The sequence below is a fragment of the Carassius auratus genome, unplaced genomic scaffold, assembly GCF_003368295.1.
Source record: "Carassius auratus strain Wakin unplaced genomic scaffold, ASM336829v1 scaf_tig00009727, whole genome shotgun sequence".
Lineage (NCBI taxonomy): Eukaryota > Metazoa > Chordata > Actinopteri > Cypriniformes > Cyprinidae > Carassius > Carassius auratus.
The window spans coordinates 1-21,307 of record NW_020524067.1 but is presented as its reverse complement, the minus strand read 5'-3'; the positions used below and the strand labels follow the sequence as shown (position 1 = coordinate 21,307).

General features: G+C 38.6%; 1 pseudogene; it reads left to right on the top strand.

Annotated features, from left to right (window-relative positions):
- The first annotated feature begins 514 nt into the window (after window positions 1–514).
- Window positions 515–21,280, top strand: LOC113072639 (H-2 class I histocompatibility antigen, K-D alpha chain-like; annotated as a pseudogene).
- Window positions 21,281–21,307: the final 27 nt, after the last annotated feature.

The following is a 21,307-nucleotide window of genomic DNA, read 5'->3' as shown; positions in this document are numbered from 1 at the left end:
TTGACATTAAAGTGTCAGTGAGTAAAGCCGAAGTAAAAGGGTTAATTGCAAATTAAATAAGAAAGAAAAGGAGTGGGATAGTGGAACAAAAGGTAGACAATTTCATTATATTCAATAGAAAGTATAACAGGAAAGAAGAATGGGGAAACATGAAACTAGAAACTGAAAAATGTGGTCATGCAGGTCATGAAGGAGCAAGATTTAAACTAATTCAAACTTTAAGATCATTCAGAATATATAATTTGTCACTTCAGGTTCTGTTAGGAAAAGCCCCAAAACAATCAAGAATATTTCATGAATTCATTATTTTCTTAAAAGTAACAAGACTGATAAATATAATTTAGGATACAATTGTTATAAAATGTAAATTTGTTGTCATTTTAATTGTTTATGTTTAGAATGTATTTAGTTATTGATTGGTTCGCTATATTTCTCAAACTCTCGATCACCACTCTCCTATCCAGTAGGTGGCGGGAATACTGCATTTAAGTTGGTTTGCCAACCGCCATTAACACCAGAAGAAGATAGCCAGATAGCTCAGAAAAAGGTCATTAAAAATGTAAAGGACAAAACATGTTTGGTAGTTTTAAAATATTTTATGTGTAGAATGTTTTTGCTTTTTTTTGTGCTTTTTTTTGTTTTTTTGTTTAACTGTTTCCTCGATGCACAGCAAGGTAAGAACAGTTTATTAATTTCAGTAAACGGTCGACCGGTATATATAATATATAGATATATATATAGATATATATCTATATATATATAGATAGATAGATAGATAGATAGTGCGAGCACAACAGTCTCTGTACTCCCTTTGAATTCAAACGATGGTGGGGATCTCTTCCCTTTTGTTTAGAAGCGACTGAACATTTGCAAGTAAGAGGCTAGGGACCGTTAGGGGTGACCTGGTCGGTGGACCCTTTATGCTGTGTTCACACCAAACGCGAATTGGCGTCTACCGCGTCTAGTTTGCCGCTTGACCATTTTGAGATCATTCGCTTCATTCGCGCGAGTAATTCGATTAATTCGCGCGTGAAATTAACTTCACAACAGACGCCAATTCGCGTCATGGGGGGGCTTCTGCCAGCTGAGTTCACGCAGCATTTTCAACCGCCATTTTTATTCGGATAATTTTCAAAATATTACTGTTATTGTGTCATGAAAAGTATTTCAGGCGAGAATGTAGTTGTTTTAAACTCAAATATGCGGTTTATTTATAATGACAGCGTCTATTTAAAAAAATGTGTTTCGCCGATCTCGGAGATGAGCTCCATGCCATCAGCAGGAGCTCCGTCATCATTTATCCGCCGAGAGTAGCCTTACCCTTATCTTTGGCCTTTATTCAATTTATCTATTAAAAAATATATATAAGGTACTTTTTATTCCTGTCTCTATAGAAATATGAACTTTTGTCATATAACTCCGGTTGACTGCTCACTGACAACATCAGTCTTTCCTCCTTGTTGAATGAGTGGTGTGAAGAAGGACTTGCTGTTATGGGGATTAGCCAATCAGCGGCTTCGTTTCGGGGTCACAGAGAGAACACAGTTTTAGCGCTAACAGTTTTAGTTTCGTTTTTGAGTTGGTTGTGAGATTGGCCGGTAAACGCATTGTAGAATTTACTGAGGTGAATAGATGTCTTCCATGTCGATATCTGTGCATGTGTGCGTTCAGAGACATGTGAGTACCCTGATCTAAATGTTTACGTATGTGTATTTCGGTGTCTTGGGTTGTTAAGAGTTTATTCTGAGATACTCTATTGAAATGCAGTATGTTAGCATAAAGTTCGCTAGCATTGTTAATGCCTATTAATATTATTTTTATATTAATATTGTGTTCATATGTGTTCTCACTTGACACTTTATAGTTATTATCTGAGTGTAATTATGGTTGAAAAGTAGAGACCTATGTTTTTTGGCTTGATAGTATTGATAACTACCAGTATGAATGCAGTTCTTTAAGTCAATAAGAAGATAATGTGTTATCTGGTATTTTATTTTGGTTATTTGATATGTATAAGCAGCTAATGCTACTTAAAGGGAAATGTATAATAATTACAATTTATTAGCTTTGCTAATTGAATCATGTCAGCACTGTTGTTTATTTGTATTCTGATATTTTCTTTCTTTTATTGTTTATTGTAGAACCACACACACATACTGTACATACATGAAGACAGATAATCCTCTGCTGAGTGTCAATAAAACCATCAAAGAGATTTACAGCATCCAATTGCATTCTTATCGATGCACCACAGTGGTCACTTGTCCCCAACTAGCTACAGATACAGTCCTAGCTATCAAGTCGTCAATACAAGTGGAGAAGGGTATTCCTGCACAACCGGAGGTTGCAGGAACATACTGTTGAATGAGTGACTCCTAGCAGGCTCCTGATTGGTTAACGCGGCGCGAATTGACGCCAAAGTTAAAAATTTTCTACCTCGGGCGCAGATGGGAATTCGCTCAAACACTAAGGCCGGTGACACACTGGATGCGTGGCACAAGCGTTTCAGCCGCGTGGCGTGTCGGTTTTTAATTCGGCTCCTATGTTAACAGGTTAGAGCTTACAGACTGCCTGCGTGAGACGCGCGGCAAACGCTTGCTTGCTAGAAATAGAACCGACGCCTATTTTTACCGCGACACGCGCACGTGTTGGAAGCTTTTCCAGGCAAAATATAATAGGAAAATGTGTTTAAATGTCATTTTGTACACAAATACATATGAATTCCTGATATTTTGATATTTGAAAGTCTGTGAAAGAAAAAGTATATATTGTTGTAATGAAGACATGAGCCTGGTCTGTCAACGGTCTCCCTCTACAGCAGTAGCGCGCCAGCGCCGCGACAGACACGCTTCTGGTGTGTAAAGACACAGAATCCGCCACGCTTTTGGGACGCTTCAGACACGTGGCGCTCACGCCACGCAGACAGTGTCTCACCGGCCTAAAAGCACAAAAAGCACCATTCGCGTGAATTCGTGTCTTCCGTGCCGCGCTTAACGCCCCATTCACGCCGCGAGACCTCCAGACGCGCGTAAACGCACCTTTGCATTGACTTAACATTGAAATCATTTGCTCCAAACGCTCTATTCGCGTTTGGTGTAAACACAGCATTAGCCTAGCATGCAGCCCAACCTCGTTTAGGCCGGTGACACACTGGCTGCGTGGCGTGAGCGCCGCGTGTCTGAAGCGTCCCAGAAGCGTGGCGGATTCTGTGTCTTTACACACCAGAAGCGTGCCTGACGCGGCGCTGGCGCGCTGCTGCTGTAGAGGGAGACCGTTGACAGGCCAGGCTCATGTCTTTGTTTATAAGTGCTATTATTGACAGTTGCATGTGTTGCAGGGAAACATAGATACATCCTCACTGGAATTATCAAATCCAGATGAGACCTGGACCATCTTTACTGTAACTATTGCGTTACTTGTACAATAACAAAATAAATAATTGATTTGCTTACCTGTCTATCAATACACTCACGAGAGCAGATTCTGTCAAGTCCAAGATTTTCGCGTAGTTCTCTCCAACTCGTAAACGCCTGGCTGATATTTATCCTGGTTTTATTCCTCCGTTTGTCACACAGTCTGCTTGTATCCGAATATGGATGCTTACGTTTTACTGGCACTTCAATACTTGCCAAAGAGTAATCGTGATCCATAACAACGACAACCAAACCATACGCGCGGCTATAACATAACCACCACTTCTGCATTTGACCATGTGATATTCTGGTGTGGTGGATCATCACATGGTCTACACCAGAAACAAAGTATAGAGCGGACATTGCGTCACTGAGAGGCAACATTTCTTTTCCGGGACGGCCAGTTATTTAAAATCGGAATTTCTCTGAAATAAAAAATCTTTGGAGACTTTTGAGATATTGTAAGTACACAACTGGAGGAAATATATCACACTGTGCAAGTTATTTTCGGAAATTTTATTACAAAATTCCTACATATTGGAGCTTTAAGCAACACCCTCTGGTGGAATGGCAACGCCATTCTGGCGTTGTATTGCGCTTGCGCGAATTTAACTGCTACTTTGTGACGTTCTAATTTAACGGTCTACTACGGGAGAACAGCTGATTTGCTACAACGTGAGAGGTTAGATAAAAAAAATGTTATGCTTTTAGACTTATTTACATCATACAATATTAAAAACTCCTCTTCTGAAAAAATATTTTCATTTAACGCCAAAAGCAATCCTTCTCTTGCTTTTTTAAATTATATATTTTTTTCTATCTCAATAAATTAATTAATGCCGCGTTGCGCTGTTCTGTTTACCGTTGCTTAGTGATTTTTACGTTCTTGGCTATGGCGGTGTGACGGCAAAAATCCCTATTCTATAAGACTGTTTCAATGGCAACAACATTAACGTTACTGCGCATGCGCGCTTTTGTGGCCCTGACTTAACTTCCGGTAGACTTCCAATTAGAATCAATAACAACACAGCCAAGTCCCTCTTGAGTGGATTTTTTTTTTTTTGATAACAAACAAAATATGTTTGCTGCGTAAATCAGGTGGACTTAATTATTTCCGAGCAGGAGATGCATAAAGCGCGAGAAATAGAGGTTTCCCCAGTAACAGCTGTAAACAAAGCAGAGCTACGCTCACAAACGCTGCGTTATCAGGCATATATGCTAGTCTTCCTGCAGAAATAGTGATATAAAACATCCGTGCCTCGTTTTGATATTTAAACATATAAATGTAAGGAATTATTATTATTAAACGTGCAGTACGTAACGTTACTCATGTTTATTCAACAAAGCCTTTTGAAAGTCGATCAGTCTCCACAAATAAATAAATGTATGGTAAACATCCCACAGGACAACCACCTGAGCTCAACTTCAATCTACTCATCACCTTGACTTTAACTGCGTTTGTAGAAGGCATCGCAGTCAGAACAATATACACGACACAGACTGGAAGTTAACTTGGGGCCAGGCGCATGCGCCCGATGAAACCGTCTATACTAACTGTGACATATGCATGTAATGTAATTTGAATGTACATTAAATGAAATGTAGTTGTTATATTGCTTTCTCTGTTCAACCCCTACATTTCTCTCTTTTTTTTCTTTCTTGTGTCTCAGGTCAGAACACAATTAAAAAAAATAGAAATAATATATCTTTAAACACTAATAATTTACCAACATTGAGAACATTGAATAGAACGAGTAAATACTAATCAAAAAGTGACACACCTGTAGTCTGCTTTTTATTTTGAAATCACTCTATATAGCCTACAGATAAACTCCACAACAAACCATAACCAATATAACTGATAATCCTTTATGGATCCAGTGAAAATGTAAATATTATGCACTGATACAGTGTACAGTAAAAATATAGTAAAAGTGATGTTATATTAAAAGGTATATGTAGTACAACTTGAAGTAAAGTGAGTAATATGAAAGCAAGTACAATGGTACAATAAAATATATGATATAATAGATTTATAATAGCACAAATTATATGTATAATATGAATAATACCATAAATAACTAAACAACAATAGATTAATAATAGCAAGAAGAACATGTAATATCAAGGTTGGAATAATACAGAATAGACGAAAATGAAGAAGAAATTAATAGTAAATTATAGAGTAAAATAAATAATTGTGAAATGTAATTTAAAATACTATATGTGTAATATTTTTTTAACAAATTAAGACACAACTAATTACACAACACGAAGAAATTATGGACATGAGTTCCAAATTGTGTTTAATTAATAATGTGCTAAAGTATAATATATACATGTGTGTACACACACACACACACACACACACACACACACATATACATATATATATATATACAATAGAAAATCCTCTAAATCAATCTCAACTCAAGAAACACATTTTATTTCAGTTTTCAGTTCTGTCTTTCTCTGTGAATAGAGTGGTTTAGTTGTGAAGACAAAACCTGACTAATAAAGATTAATTCCCTGCTGCTTCCCTCAAGATTTTATTCAATTAATGAGTCAAATAATGTAAAAAACTTGATGATGCTTGACATTTTGTTCTACAATGCACATTACACACACTCATGCAGAAAACACACACATTTTGAAACAGTAGTTTATTTTTCCATATATGTTGTTAACACATATAAAAGTTTGTGTGTGTGTGAGGTTTAAAAAATTGCAAAATTAATAATCATAACATCACAGTGATTTCATCATAATATTGCAGCTGGACTCACTATGAGTTCCTGTGTATTTCATTGCTATGCTATTTTCATCATGTAGTTTTTGTGTAATGACACACGCAGTACATTATCAGCATTATTTACCATTTACCATAACTAATAATCCCTTACATTTATATAGCGCTTTTCTAGGCAGTCAAAGCACTTTACATAGAAGGATGAATCTCCTCAAACACCACCAGTGTGATGCATTCCCCTCCGAACATTTGACAAAAACTACAGAAACATTTAATAAGGTCATTGTAGCTTATTGTAAATGCAGACGGGAGATCTCCAAAATGGGGCGTGAACTCCAAAATTGGGCAGAACCTCCAAAATGGAGCAGGGTCTCCTTTCGTAAAGACTTTCACCATTGGCTGTGGCTTCAAACTATTGTTACTGACTTACATTTCAAAATAAAACTTGATCAATTAAACATTGTTTCTAGTTCATCTAAAATAAAATATGCTATATAAATAAATATTCTCCATGAGAGCAGAGGCCAAAGCTTGTGGCCAGTGGTGTTTGGACCTAAGTCTGAACCTAAGTCTGAACCTCTGCTTCATGATGTAAACAGGAATCACTCACGAGCGTCCCAGCGGAGGGGAAAAATTTTACTCTATTCTACTTCCAAGCAACAGGGCCATCCTGGGACATGAAATTCACAGGCTAGGAGTGGGTAGTGATGCTGGGTGTAACTAAAAAGGTGCCAGTGTCCGGTGAGTCTCATATTGCATAATCTTATTAACTGTTTATTTCCTGAACTGAAACGTTCTTTACCACACTATTCAGCGCAAATCCCGCCATTCAATCAATTTCACTGGTTAAGGTAAGGTGTGGGGTAGGTTTAGGGGTTAGCATTTTTTGTCGCATAGTTTAGGAAACTCTTTAACTGATACAACCAATAAAAACTTCAGAATCAGCTGTGGGGCGGAGTTTGCACTGAAGTGGATTGGGGGAAAAATTGTGCATGTATGTCATTCACCTGTCTCTCAGTGGGAGGAAGCCACGCCCTATTTTGGAGCTCCCACCCCATTTTCAACCTTGTCTAATAGGTGCTTAAACTTCATTGGCAAATGGCGGCCATGCTTTTTGAGATACGCCAATGTCCTTGTACAGGTGCTGGTCATATAATTAGAATATCATCAAAAAGTTGATTTCACTAATTCCATTCCAAAAGTGAAACTTGTATATTATATTCATTCATTACAAACAGACTGATATATTTCAAATGTTTATTTCTTTTCATTTTTATGATTATAAGTGACAACTAAAGGCGGGCGTACACGGTGCGATTTTTGCTGTCGTACAAGTTCGCATGCGATTTTTTTTTTAAATTGTGTGGAAATCGCGTATGCTCGTATGGTAGCGGCTCGTATCATTTGCGATGAATTACGAGCCGAGCAGAGTGGCTTACGAGCACTTCCCGACCTCCCGATCATTTTTAAACATGTCTAAAAAGTTTGTGAGCTATCGGTTTGAATTCGTGCCATTTGTGCTGTTGAACGAGCCGATTTGTTGATTTATCTGAAGTTGACCAATCACGAACTAGGAAAACCACAGAAGAAGAAAGACGAAGACGGCAGAGCCACAGTGAATGTGGACTATTGACCAGAAGGATAAACTCGCTGCAGTCTGACAGGAACAGCGAGCGCTGTATGAGGTTTCTATGAGGTTTCTAGCAACGTATTCCAATGCCTTTTTTTAGTTCTCTCTCGCTCTCTCGCTCACACACGCATATGTAGTTTACAGGGACTCTCCATAAACGTAACGGTATTCTATACTGTATATCCCCATACACTAGCTACCTCTATCCTCACGGAAAATGCATGTTTAAAATTTATATTAAACACTGTATAGTATTTTTTTAAAGCCATTTAGTTAACGAGGGCACAGTAATTGTCCTCACAAACCATGTTTACATTTTAATACCTATTTCAGATATTTATAAACCATATACAAGAACACACACACAGGGTAACCAAACATCCCGGTTTCCTATTGCTGAAAAATAACCTGTACGTGTAGGAAACAGTCCCGGCTCGTATCAATATTTTATATGCAGTTATGAGAGAGGGAGAGCAGTTATATTAGGCGCGTTCCACTTGAAGCACCGCTGCACGCACAGAATAATCACCTGTATGACATCAAAGTACTGCAAGAGCGATTCGAATGAATTGGATATGTGTGCTCTCTTATCGCTCTCGCTGTACTTTAATGTCATACAGTGATCCTTCTGTGTGTGCAGCGGTGCTTCAAGTCGAACGCATCTACTTCGTGCGATTGCTTCTGGAATTCGCAGGTTGTAAAATCGTGTCGTATATCATCTCGTCCGTGCGATTTTCAGATAAACTCACTCGTGCCGTGTGCGTGGACATACGATCTTCCGACCATCCGAATTCGCACCGTGTACGCCCGCCTTAAGGAAAATCCCAAATTCAGTATCTTAGAAAATTAGAATATTGTGGAAAGGTTCAATATTGAAGACACCTGGTGCCACACTCTAATCAGCTAATTAACTCAAAACACCTGCAAAGGCCTTTAAATGGTCTCTCAGTCTAGTTCTGTAGGCTACACAATCATGGGGAAGACTGCTGACTTGACAGTTGTCCAAAAGACGACCACAAGGAGGGCAAGACACAAAAGGTCATTGCAAACGAGGCTGGATGTTCACAGAGCTCTGTGTCCAAGCATGTTAATAGAGAGGCAAAGGGAAGCAAAGATGTGGTAGAAAAAAAAGTGTACAAGCAATAGGGATAACCTGCTGCTGAGTGGTCCAAAGTTATGTTCTCTGGTGAAAGAAAATTTTGCATTTCCTTTGGATATCAGGGTACCAGAGGAAGAGAGGAGAGGCACACGATCCACGTTGCTTGAGGTCCAGTGTAGAGTTTCCACAGTCAGTGATGTTTTGGGGTGCATTAAATTTTTCAATGGATTTAGTGAAATCAAATTTTTGATGATATTCTAATTATATGACCAGCACCTGTAGATTTTTATGGCAAATTGGACAAAGACCCTGCATACCAATTTTCCAGTCAATTGGACCAAAGGTTGCGTAGTTCTAGCCATTTTCATGTTTTTTCCATTTTACGGGCACCACCAAGTGGCAGAATCTTTTAAATTTTGACCAAAGAATGAGCTCTTACAGGTGTACTGAGTCTGGCAAGGATATCTCATTCCGTTCGTGAGTTATAGCAATTTTAGTAAACATTTCCCCTGCTCTTACGAACGTAATGACACAGTGAGTCGCAATGTAAACCTTTTTTTTTTTTTTTGGGATAATTATTGATATTCACTGTCCAGAGAATATGTCTGCAGTGCATTGCTTCCAATCGGCGGTAAAACCTAGGACTAGTTCGCAAAAGTAGGTTTTCGTAAGACCCCGTAGAGCGAATCTAAATTTCTAGGGTTTTGTCAGCATTGACCAAAGGATTCCAAGAGTCTAAATGTTTTGAGTCTGCGATTAACGGTCTACAAGTTAGTAGCGATTTTGTGTTCAAATTCATCAAATTCAGTTTTTGATTCAGATTTCTCATAAGCATAATTGATTTGGTCTAAAGAGATAATAATTAATGATTATTTTAGTTTTAAGATTACATATAAAAATAGCTACGAAAATACATTTTGGTAACTACAGTTTGGATAAAACTTTTGACTGAAAGTTGACAAAGCAATGAATTTTCATCTACTAAAACTAGACTAAATCTATGAAAGACTCAAATGACTAAAATGTCTATTAAGCAATTTCGTCTCAAGATATAGACTGAGACTAAATCAAAAATGGCTGTCAAAATGAACACTGGTGGTCACAGAATTTAGTGTAACACCATAAAAATGGTGACCTACAAACTGCAGTCACTAACAAACGCACTATAAACCGTTTTATACTATTATAAAATATAATGTAAAAATAAATTACAATTTTACAGTGTACTTTAGAGTTTGTATTCAGTCCCTTTCACCTTTTCTCATTGCTTGTGTTTTATACAGTCTGTTTTTCAGAGAAACATTACATACACTACAAGTTTACAGCACTTTCCAAAGCAGACACTCTTCCAGAGTTCAGTGCTGTAGCTATTGCTGATGACCGACAGATCAAACACTACAGTAATGAAGAAGGACACTGGATTCTTACTGAAGATAACTGGATCAATGCTCCTGAAGCTCCACCTGATTCTAGAGACTGGTTCCTTCATCAGTTAAACTCTCTGTCAAACTGCACAGACTCTCAGTGCTTTGGTGAGTTTCATGCTTCATCCATTATCAGGCATGTTATAAAATTAGTGTTTTTTTATGTACTGTAAGTTTCTCATAAGTGTTGTTCTGTGATTGTAGAGCCCCATGTTTTTCAGAGAGTAATTGGTTGTGAACTAGAGAAATCTCCTGAAGGAACAGTGAGTCTGAGAGCATTTGATGAATATGGATTTGACAGAGATGATTTTATGGCCTTTGATTCTGACACTCTGCAGTGGATCGAGAAAAACCCCAAAGCTAAAGAAACCAAAATGAAATGGGATCAACAAACCGAACGAAACCAATTCTTGAAGTATTTCCTCAAGACCTGCACTGACTGGATCTCCAGCTTTAACAACACAAAGAAGAGTAAGTTCTAAATGCATAATAAGTAATAATTAATAAATATTGTTTGATAAAGTTTATTTTTTATCATTATTCAATAACAAATAAATACTGATGAGTTTTCATTCCAGAAAATGTTCTTTTCGAATTGTTCCTTTTCATTGTATGCGTGTTTCTGTTTCAGTCCTTCTGTGTAAAGGCTGGATTCTGCTCTCTCGGCCTGTTATCGCTGGTTCACATGCTTTTAGCTTTCTGTCTGGTGTGCTAATCTGCTTTTACCTAGCCCTGTTGTCTGGTTAAGACCCTTCCTAGACTATTGTTTGTGGTTTGTCTTCACTGCTGTTCTGCCAGTCGAGACTCTGCTTTGCCTGCTGATGACCTGCTTAATTTGCTCTTTACATTTTAACAAATAATAGGGCTGCATGATTAATCGCATTTGATCATCATGCGTGTCTCATCAGTAAAGATGATTCTGTGATTAGCAGTAAATGCAGAGATGTATAGTAACGAAGTAGAACTACCTTTACTTCACTACATATTTTCGATTAGTTTAATACTTTTACTCCGTTATTTTTTTTATGTGCTGCATCGTTACTCGTTACCCACATTACCACTGCCAGAACTGTAGATGGCAGGTTTGATGAAGCTGGCACATCATTGAGCGAATCAAGCGATTAAGAAGACTGCGCGTGCTGACTGAACTGCTGTTAGGAGAGAGATGAACCCCGAGCCGAGACAGATAATGACTCGTTCACGAGCCAAGAACCGGTTGCATCGGTGTTCGGATCACCAGTACTTCTTTCTGACAGTTCGATTCAATAAACCGGTTGAAGAAAACAGGTTCACCGGTTCTTTTGCGATCGACGTAATGACGTCATTGCCGATGATTGCAAGCCTTCGGTTTACCTGGGCTCATAATATTAGCACAGAATCAGTTCAGAATCAATCACCAAAAGAATCAGTTCGGTTCAGACGCTCAGTGTGTCGGTCTGCTTCACGCTGAATCACACGTGCGCAGTATCATCAGCTCCTCGGTTCTCGAATCGGACACGAATTCGTAAACGGTTCTTGACTCGTAAACGAGTCAGTCTATTGTTCATTATCTGGCTCGGCTCGGTGTTCATCTTCAGTTCTCTCTTCACAGCAGTTCAGTCAGTGTACTGTTTGAGGACATGAATTACTCCACGATATTGGCTTGTTTTAACTCAGAGGGAGTGTCAGCCACATTAAAAAAGTTAACAGCTTAAGTCATTTGTGGATTAATGCGTATTGGAGACGCGAACCGTTTAAAACGATTCAGTTCGATTTGGTGAACTGTTTCAAAAAGATCCGGTTACATCTAAAGACTGCTTTGTTTTGAACTGTCTAACAACAGACACGGAAGAGAAGACAATGCTGAATAAAGTCGTAGTTTTTGCTATTTTTTTATATTTAACTGACCCTCTGATGTCACATGGACTACTTTGAAGATGTTTTTCTTATCTTTCTGGACATGAACAGTATACCGTACACACAGCTTCAATGGAGGGACTGAGAGCTCTCGGACTAAATATAAAATATCTTAAACTGTGTTCCAAAGATAAACGGAGGTCTTACATGTTTGAAACAACATGAGGGTAAGTTATTAATGACATAATTTTGCAAATTGGGCGAAATAACCCTTTAATCTGTTTTTTGTTTACAAAAAGTTACAGTCAAAGGAATTGTGATTGTCCTTTAGGTTAATCATTTGAAATAGTAAAAACAATATGTTCAAACTTTTGACTACTTTCTTTAATAACTACATAACACAATACTTGTACTTTTACTTTCAGTACTTGAGTAGTAAATTTTAAAATAGACTACTTGCAATACTTAAGTACAAAAAATGTTGAATACTTTAGTACTTCTACTTAAGTGTGGTGCTTAAAGAGCACTTCAACTTCTACTCAAGTCACTTTTTTGATAGAGCACTTGTACTTTTACTCAAGTATGGGTCCCTAGTACTTTATACATCTCTGAGTAAATGTCCATCACCTGCTTTAAAATGGAGTGGCGTTTACTACGAAGAGCGATGGTTCACTGACAAGCTATGCAATATTGCATTCATAATGGCAGATGAATCACATTTGGTTATGAATAGGGATGCAATGATACCATTTTTTCAGAACTGATCCGATACCAATCAAATCCGATACCAGCACAGTTTTTTAAAATCAATATAGAATTTCTATACTTCTCTGTGTTGACCTGACCATCACTCTCTTGTGTGTTAAATACAATCTACTACACAAACACAACTCCTGCCGCGTAAATTGAATTCAGACCAAAGATGACTGGTTAGATTTACCCAAAACGAATTATATGTTATGTTTAACCAATAAAGAGACATCAGAGCCAGCGGCTACCATCAGAAAGTCTAGCCAAGGTGAGGCTGCTCTCGGCAGATACATGAGGACTGAACTCCCGCTGATCGCTTGGAGCTCAACGTCTCTGAGATCGGCGAAACACATTTTAAAATAGTGACATGACATACAGCCAAGTATGGCGATCCATGCTCAGAATTCATGCTCTGTATTTAGGGTTAGGAGCAGAGGGGTTACCAGGATGTCATGTTTGGGGGGCATTTGGCTTTTTTGGGGGGGCAACATAAACAACTGAAAAAATTGAGCGCAAGATTAAGCTATACACACAATCTGTTTTAGTGCATATCTTTTTCTAAGCCAGGAACCCAGAGATAGGTACAGGGCCCCTATTAGACTATAGGGCTGTCACATAAAAGTTGGTTAAACCCGGTCAACATTAATAATATGATGATGATATTATTATTATTATTCACAGATTCATATATAGAACAGATCACGGTGATTGCCTGATGATGAGTGACAGGTGTTTGCTTGTGAGAAGACTTGCTACACGAGTAGGCTTTTTTAAAATGAATCTGAAGTCATGTTTGTATAGACAAGAGGTAAATTAATTTGTTTCTTCTCAGCTGTTCCAGACGTAGGTGCTACTATAAATTCGCCAGTTAGCCTCTAAGTTTTTTTGTGAATGCGGCCCCAGGTAAAAAAAAAATGCATATGCTCATTTGAACAGTATGAGAACAGTATTTAAATGGTATTCTCTGGTTGTAAGTGGCTTGGGATAAAAGTGTCTGCTAAATGAATAAATATAAACATGTAGGCCTAGATAAAAGAAAACATATTAGGCTACAGGGGGTAAGAAGAGTTGAAATAAAAGCTATTTTTGTGAAACTATAAGAATTGAGTTTATGATGTCATTAGCAGAGGCAACATAACTATTTTTAAACATTTTATTATGATTAGTGGTGCTTGCCATAGGCAAATGTAATAATTATTTTACAGGGGTGTGGAGTCTGTATGGGTTTGTTCTCCCTCAGCTAGGGGTGGGTGATATAATAAAAATCTAATAAGTCTGTTTTTTTTTTTTTTTTAGAAATCATGATTTTATCCTGATTCTTTGTCATGTTTGTTTTTCTATTTTGCAAGCTGTTTGAGCATCATAGCCAAACTAATTTCCCTATTATAAAGCATTTTAAGGTAACAAAATATGAAAAAGTATGGGGGATATTTAGGCCAAAGTGCATGGGTGAAGATAAAAATCTTTGTCATTATTTTATCTTAAAAAATGAGAACAAAGATACACATTAAAAATACAGATATTATACAAACAAACTGTTTTATTTTCAGGTACAAGAGATGTATTTAGCAGGAGCATTAAAAAAAATAATGAACAAATATAAAAATAAAACACTATATACACTGATTCCTATTAAAGCAACTGTATTAAAGTTTTTTTTTTTTCAGTCAAGAGTATTGAGTGATTTTTCTCTGTGGGTTTTGTGTTTTATTAACATTAAAGGAATAATTCACCCAAAAATTTTAATAGTGAAGAAAAAAACCTGAATGAGTTTCCTTCTTCTGCTAAACATAAGCGTTATTTTGAAGGTAGAAAACCAAACAGTTGCTGGTTCACAGTGAATTCCAGAGTATGTTACTATCAAAGTCAATGTGGACCAGCAACAGTTTGGTTACACAGATTCTTCAAAATATCTTCTTTTGTGTTCAGCACAAGAAGAAGTTAATATAGGTTTTGGACAACATGTGAGTGTATAAACAATGACAGAAATTCAATTTTAGGGGGAACTATCCCTTTAATTCACACGGCAGCATGTACTGCCTACTGTCCCTTTAAGACATGCATGCATACATCCATCCATCCATCCTCTTTCAGTTGTTTACTTTCATTATAGACATATCCAACTTAGTCAATACATAAACCTTGTGTGTTTCGACAGTATTTGTGAATAAGTGCAGTATCCTGTGAGAGTACCGCTAAGTTAACACTTATGTTAGTGTATTATATTAATTCCGTGGCGCCAGAACTGCAGCTGATAGAATGTGCGCTGCGGCACAATACAACAATATTTCTTCAAAAGCAGATCGTGGAGACATTTTTATCGTCCACAACCAAAAATATTAATATACTACCCTCGGCAGAAATCGCAGTCGCAAGTCGCAGAATTCTATGACTTTCAAAAAACCCTGTTTCAGTCAAAATCACGATGTTCCGCTCTCAATGCACTTCGATCCCATACGCTGTTTTGGGGTGGCAACTGGAGTGGCAAAGCTCATTTGTGCCACCCTTGTGGACACGCCACTGCTCTAAGGCTCTGCCAGGTAAACATTTCATTGGCGTTCTATTCTCACATGATGCACTTTTTCTGAGCCCATAAGCCTGAAGCGCGCGCGCGCGCACTGTCAAACAGCGCCAAACAGGATTTTCTATGGGTCAGACTTATCTGCTACTGATGGAAAAAAAATGCACAAAACAATCAACTTTTAAATGTTTATTTATCATCAGAGGGACAGTCCGTTTCTCGGGGAGGCAGGGCTTATCCTAGGGGAGGCACTGCCTCCCCCAGCCTCCCCTAGACACGCCCCTGGTTAGGAGTCATAGTCTCTAACCACTAGGCCACGACTTCCCCTTCCGCTGTCTTTATACATAAACCGCAGATTTGAGTTTTAAACAACTACATCCTTGACTGAAACACTTACATTTCATGACACAATAACAGCCAAAGTACCTAGTTCCTGGATAAGGTTCCTGTGGTGGAAATGCAGCTTTCATTTGAATGAAAAATAACAAAAATGAAAAAAATATATAATCATAATCTATGACAAAAATACTATTATAAACTAGGTTAGTGGATAATTCAGCAACAAAAGATACTCTAGATTCTGGAAAAATCACGGGTGCACAATAAAAAGTTTCTCATTTTATAAAATCTTAATTAGTGAATAAGTCTAAAATCTGGGAAATTGTTACACATTGCTCTTTGTATTGTTGTAAAATACATTCATGTAAAAACAAGTATATACATTTATGCAGAAATATGAAAGATGTTTCTTTTAAATGTATAGCACAGTAATAAAGGCATATCATAGATAGGAAAGAACAAGAAAGACTATTAATAATCTTTAATTGCACAGAAAAGTATTATAATACTAAAGCCGCCCATATACAGCAGCACAGAGCACTTATCCACATCCTAATCTTCGTAATGATAAGCTTGAATCAACACAGAGTCACTGTGTGCAGACTGCGCAGTGCTCCGAGTCCAACAGTTACAACACACAAGCTGCTCAGCTCATTGTTCATCTTCAGTTCTCTCTTCACAGCAGTTCAGTCAGTCACTGTTTGAGTACATGAATTACTCCGGGATATTGGTTTGTTTGAACTCAGAGGGAGTGTCAACAACATTAAAGGGTTAGTCCACAGAAAAATGAAAATTATGTCATTTAATAACTTCCCCTCATGTTGTTCCAAACCCGTAAGACCTCCGTTTATCTTCAGAACACAGTTTAAGATATTTTAGATTTAATCTAAGAGCTCTCAGTCCCTCCAATGAAACTGTGTCTACTAGGGGTGTAATGGTACGTGTATTCATACCGGACTGTTTCGGTACAGGGCTTTCGGTACAGTGCACATGTGTACCGAATGACCGAATGCAATATTTTGTGTGCGAAACATAGATAAATTTTCGTGTTTCCAAACAAACATATTAAGTGCCAGTAGTCTCCACGTTCAGCGCAAATCCCGCCCTGCAGCGGATTCTATGGCTGGTGACATACTGGCTGCGTGGCGTGAGCATGGCGTTTTTGCTGTGTGTCAGTTGCGTGACGGTGTCTGAGATTGTTCATTTTCCTGGTGAGTTGCTGATGTGCAGTAACGTTATAGGAATAATATTCTAATGATATAATAAATAATAGTACTGTAGTACCAGTTTACTTTTAAACAAATGTCCCTGATTATACTTTAAGTAATGTTTATACTTGATTATATTTACTTCTCAATGCAAGACTTTTACTTGCATTTAGAGTATTTTTACAGTGCTTTATACATTATTAAGTAAAGGATCTTAATACTTCGTCCACAACAATATTTAATGAGGTTAACTTATAACGTTACCCTCCTCGTGGTTAATCTGCACGAGATCAACAAGCTTGTTTGCTTTGCGGCCGCTTTAAATACAAAATAAGCATTCGATCTACGTCTGAGCGGTCACAAAACTTTCCGGCGGTGTGAACGCACAGTGACGCGGCACTGGCGCCCTGCTGCTGTTGTAGGTGACCAAGAGGGAGGCCACCGACAGACCAGGATGGAGGGGTAACAAATAAATATAAGGATATTGCACATTTTTATTGCATAAGCATAAGTGGGGAACATTTAACTGTTCATGAGGTAGATTGCCTGGGGGAATAAACTGTTCTTGTGCCTGACTGTTCTGGTATTTGCGGCTCTGAGGTGCCGGCCAGATGGAAAAAGTTCAAAGAAGGGGTAACTTGGATGTGAGGGATCCAGAGTGATATTCTGAGCCCTTTTCCTTGCTCTGGGTTTATACAGTTCTTGAAGAGTGGGCAGGGGAGCACTTCTGATGTTTGATTTTGTTGCTGAACCAAACCAGACAGTTATTGAAGTACAGAGGACAGACTCAATGACAGCTGAGTAGAACTGTTTCAGCAGCTCCTGTGGCAAGTTTAACTTCCTCAGCTGGCGAAGGAAGTACAATGTGATTGTCCCACTTCAGGTCCTGAGAGATGGTGGTTCCCAGGAATCTGAATGACTCCACTGCAGTCACAGTGCTGTTCATGATGGTGAGTGGGGAAAGTGCAGGGGGGTTTCTCCTAAAGTCCACTGTCATCTCCACTGTTTTGAGCGTGTTCAGCTCCAGGTTGTTAAGACTGCACCAGACAGCCAGCTGCTCAACCTCTTGTCTGTAAGCAGACTCATCCCTGTCCTGGATGAGGCCGATGACTGTAGTGTTGTCTGCAAACTTCAGGAGCTTGACAGAGGGGTCTTTAGAGGTGCAGTCGTTGGTGTACAGGGAGAAGAACAGTGGGGAGAGAACACATCCCTGAGGGGCACCAGTGTTGGTGGAGCAGCTGTTTGACATGAATTTCCATAGTCTCACTAACTGTTGCCTATCTGTGAGAAAGCTGGTGATCCACAGGGGTTTCAAATCTGCAATAAAACTTATTCAGGTCATTAGCAAGTCGTTGATCAGCCTCAGTGCAAGGGGATGGTGTCTTGTAGTTTGTGATGGCTCTCAGTCCTCTCCAAACTGAAGTTGAGTCGTTGGAAGAAAACTGGTCTTCCAACTTTTTAGCGTAGTTCCTTTTAGCCGCTCTGATCTCTTTGTTCAGTGTGTTCCTGGCCCGATTGTACAAGACCCTGTCCCCATTTCTGTAGGCATCCTCTTTGGCCTGACGAAGATGTCTGAGTTTTACTGTAAACGATGGCTTATCATTGTTGAATGTTAAATAAGTCCTGGTAGGAATGCATACATCCTCACAGAAACTAATAGTAGGATGTTACAGTCTCTGTGAGTTCGTCCAGATCGGTGGTAGCAGCTTCAAAAACACTCCAATCAGTGATGTCAAAACAAGATTGTAAATCCTGCTCTGTTTCGCTGGTCCATCTCTTCACAGTCTTTACTACAGGTTTAGCAGATTTAAGTTTCTGCCTGTAGGACGGTATAAGATGATCCAGAAGGTGATCAGAACGTCCCAAAGCTGCTCGTGGAACAGAGTGATATGCATCCTTTATTGTGGTGTAACTGTCTCTGGTGGGACATGTAACATGCTGTCTGTATTTTGGCAGTTCACAGGAGAAATTGGCTTTATTAAAGTCCCCAAGAATGATTAAAACAGAGTCTGGGTGTTGTTGTTCTGTCTCTGTGATCTGATCAGCGAGTTTCTGTAAAGCTGAGCTCACGTGAGCTTGTGGATGGATGTAAACACTCACCAGATTGAACGAGTGAAACTCCCGCCACGAATAGAACGGCTTTCAGTAGACAAACAGCATTTCTAGATCAGGACAGCACATCTTCTTTAACACAGCTACATCTGTACACCAACTTTTCTTGATGTAAAAGCATGTCCCGCTGCCGTGCGATTTCCCCGTTGATTCTGATTCACGATCCGCTCTGAACAGCTGAAAGCCCGGCAGATGGAGCGCGCTGTCCGGTATGGCGTCATTCAGCCAGGTTTCCGTGAAACACAGAGCATCAGAGTGTGAGAAATCCTTATTTGTCCGAGAGAGCAGAAGCAGTTCATCTGTTTTGTTGGGTAGAGAGCGGAGATTTGCGAGATGGATGCTAGGCAACGGCGTTCGAAATCCGCGCTTCCTGAGTCTGACGAGCGCTCCCGCTCGCTTCCCCCGTCTGCGCGTCCTGAAGCGCTTGATCAGTATAAACACTGGAGAGCCAAGCACTGAAGCAGCCATGTGTGGCACCATCGAATCATTCGATGTAACTGGATTTTTTTGAACCAGTTCACCAAATCGAACTGAATCATTTTAAACTGTTCACATCTCCAATACGCATTAATGCACAAATAACTTAAGCTGTTAACTTTTTTTAATGTGACTGATACTCCCTCTGAGTTAAAACAAGCCAATATCGTGGAGTAATTCATGTCCTCAAACAGTACACTGACTGAACTGCTGTGAAGAGAGAACTGAAGATAAACACTGAGCCGAGCCAGATAATGAACTTATTGGTTTTCGGATCACCAGTAGTTCTTTCGGATAGTTAATATTTAATAGTCAATAAATCGGTTGAAGATGTTTTTCTTACCTTTCTGGACATGGACAGTAGACCGTACACACAGCTTCAATGGAGGGACTGAAAATGTAAGACTCTCTGACTAAATCTAAAATATCTTAAACTGTGTCCCGAAGATAAACCGAGGTCTCACTGGTTTGGAAAAACATGAGGATAAGTCATTAATGACTGAATTTAGATTTTTAATAAACTAACCCTTTCAAGTTCATTTTAAGTCATTTGTGGATTAATGCTTACTGGAGACGTGAACTGGTTCAAACGATTCAATAAGTAGAACTGGTTAAATCAAACGATTCGTTCACGAACCGGACATCACTAGTACAAAGAGAAGATATATTGATACATGGTGTATTAAATTTGTGTGTTAGTTTAATGAGCCTTTTCTTTGAATAGTTAAACCTCAGTTAAGGTGCGCTCTTGAAGAGAGTTTCATGGTTTTAACCATAACCGAACGCAACACAGTTTGAACACAGAATGGAAGATGACAGACAGCCACAGCGGAGAGAAGAGTTTCTTTAATTTAACTTTAATTTAATGTCTTCAACATTAATCTGTACCTCACATTGAACTGTTTAACGGCTTCAGGACACTTGAAATATGTGCAAAAAAAACATTTTGGTGCTTTATAATGATTTGTCTCTAGTTATGAACGCAATATTGCATAGCTTGTCAGTGAACTACGGCTCTTCGTAGTACATGCCACTCCATTTGAAAGCAGGTGATGGATATTTGCTGCTAATCACAGAATCATCTTTACTGATGAGACACGCATGACAAACACATGCAATTAATTATACAGCCCTAACAAATAAGCTGTACCTTCATTGCTTTCAGTCTGATGTACTTTCCCAATAAGCAGCCCTTTTTGTCAAAACACTTCTGTTATTTATTTATTTATTTATTTATTATGTCTTGCGCTGCCTGAAATTTGGGAAGTTCTGTATTCATTGATGCACCAAATCTTTGAGTATAGTTTCCCAAAAAAGTGATTACATTATGTACTCTCATGTTGTTCCAAATTTGTAAATTTACTTCTCTACAGTACTTTTTTTTTCTTTAACCACACAGATTCAGATTATTTGGAAATATTTAGATTTTCTGCTTCTTTCTTCTCCAGGTAAACCAGACGTTCACACCACTTTAAGAAAAGCTCGTAATGATCAAAATAAGCAGGTTTTGACCTGTCTGACAACTGGCTTTTACCCCAGAGATATTGAGATGGACATTAGGTTTAACAAAACTGTCCTTAAGATCAGAGATCTTCTGGAATCAGACCAAATGATGATGATGGATCCTTTCAGATGAAATCCAGTGTGAGATCAGCAGAAGTCATGAAGGGATTTATGACTGTTTTGTCAATCACAGCAGTCTGACAGAACCAGTAGAATGGGGTAAATATCAAACATAAATACAGTTTA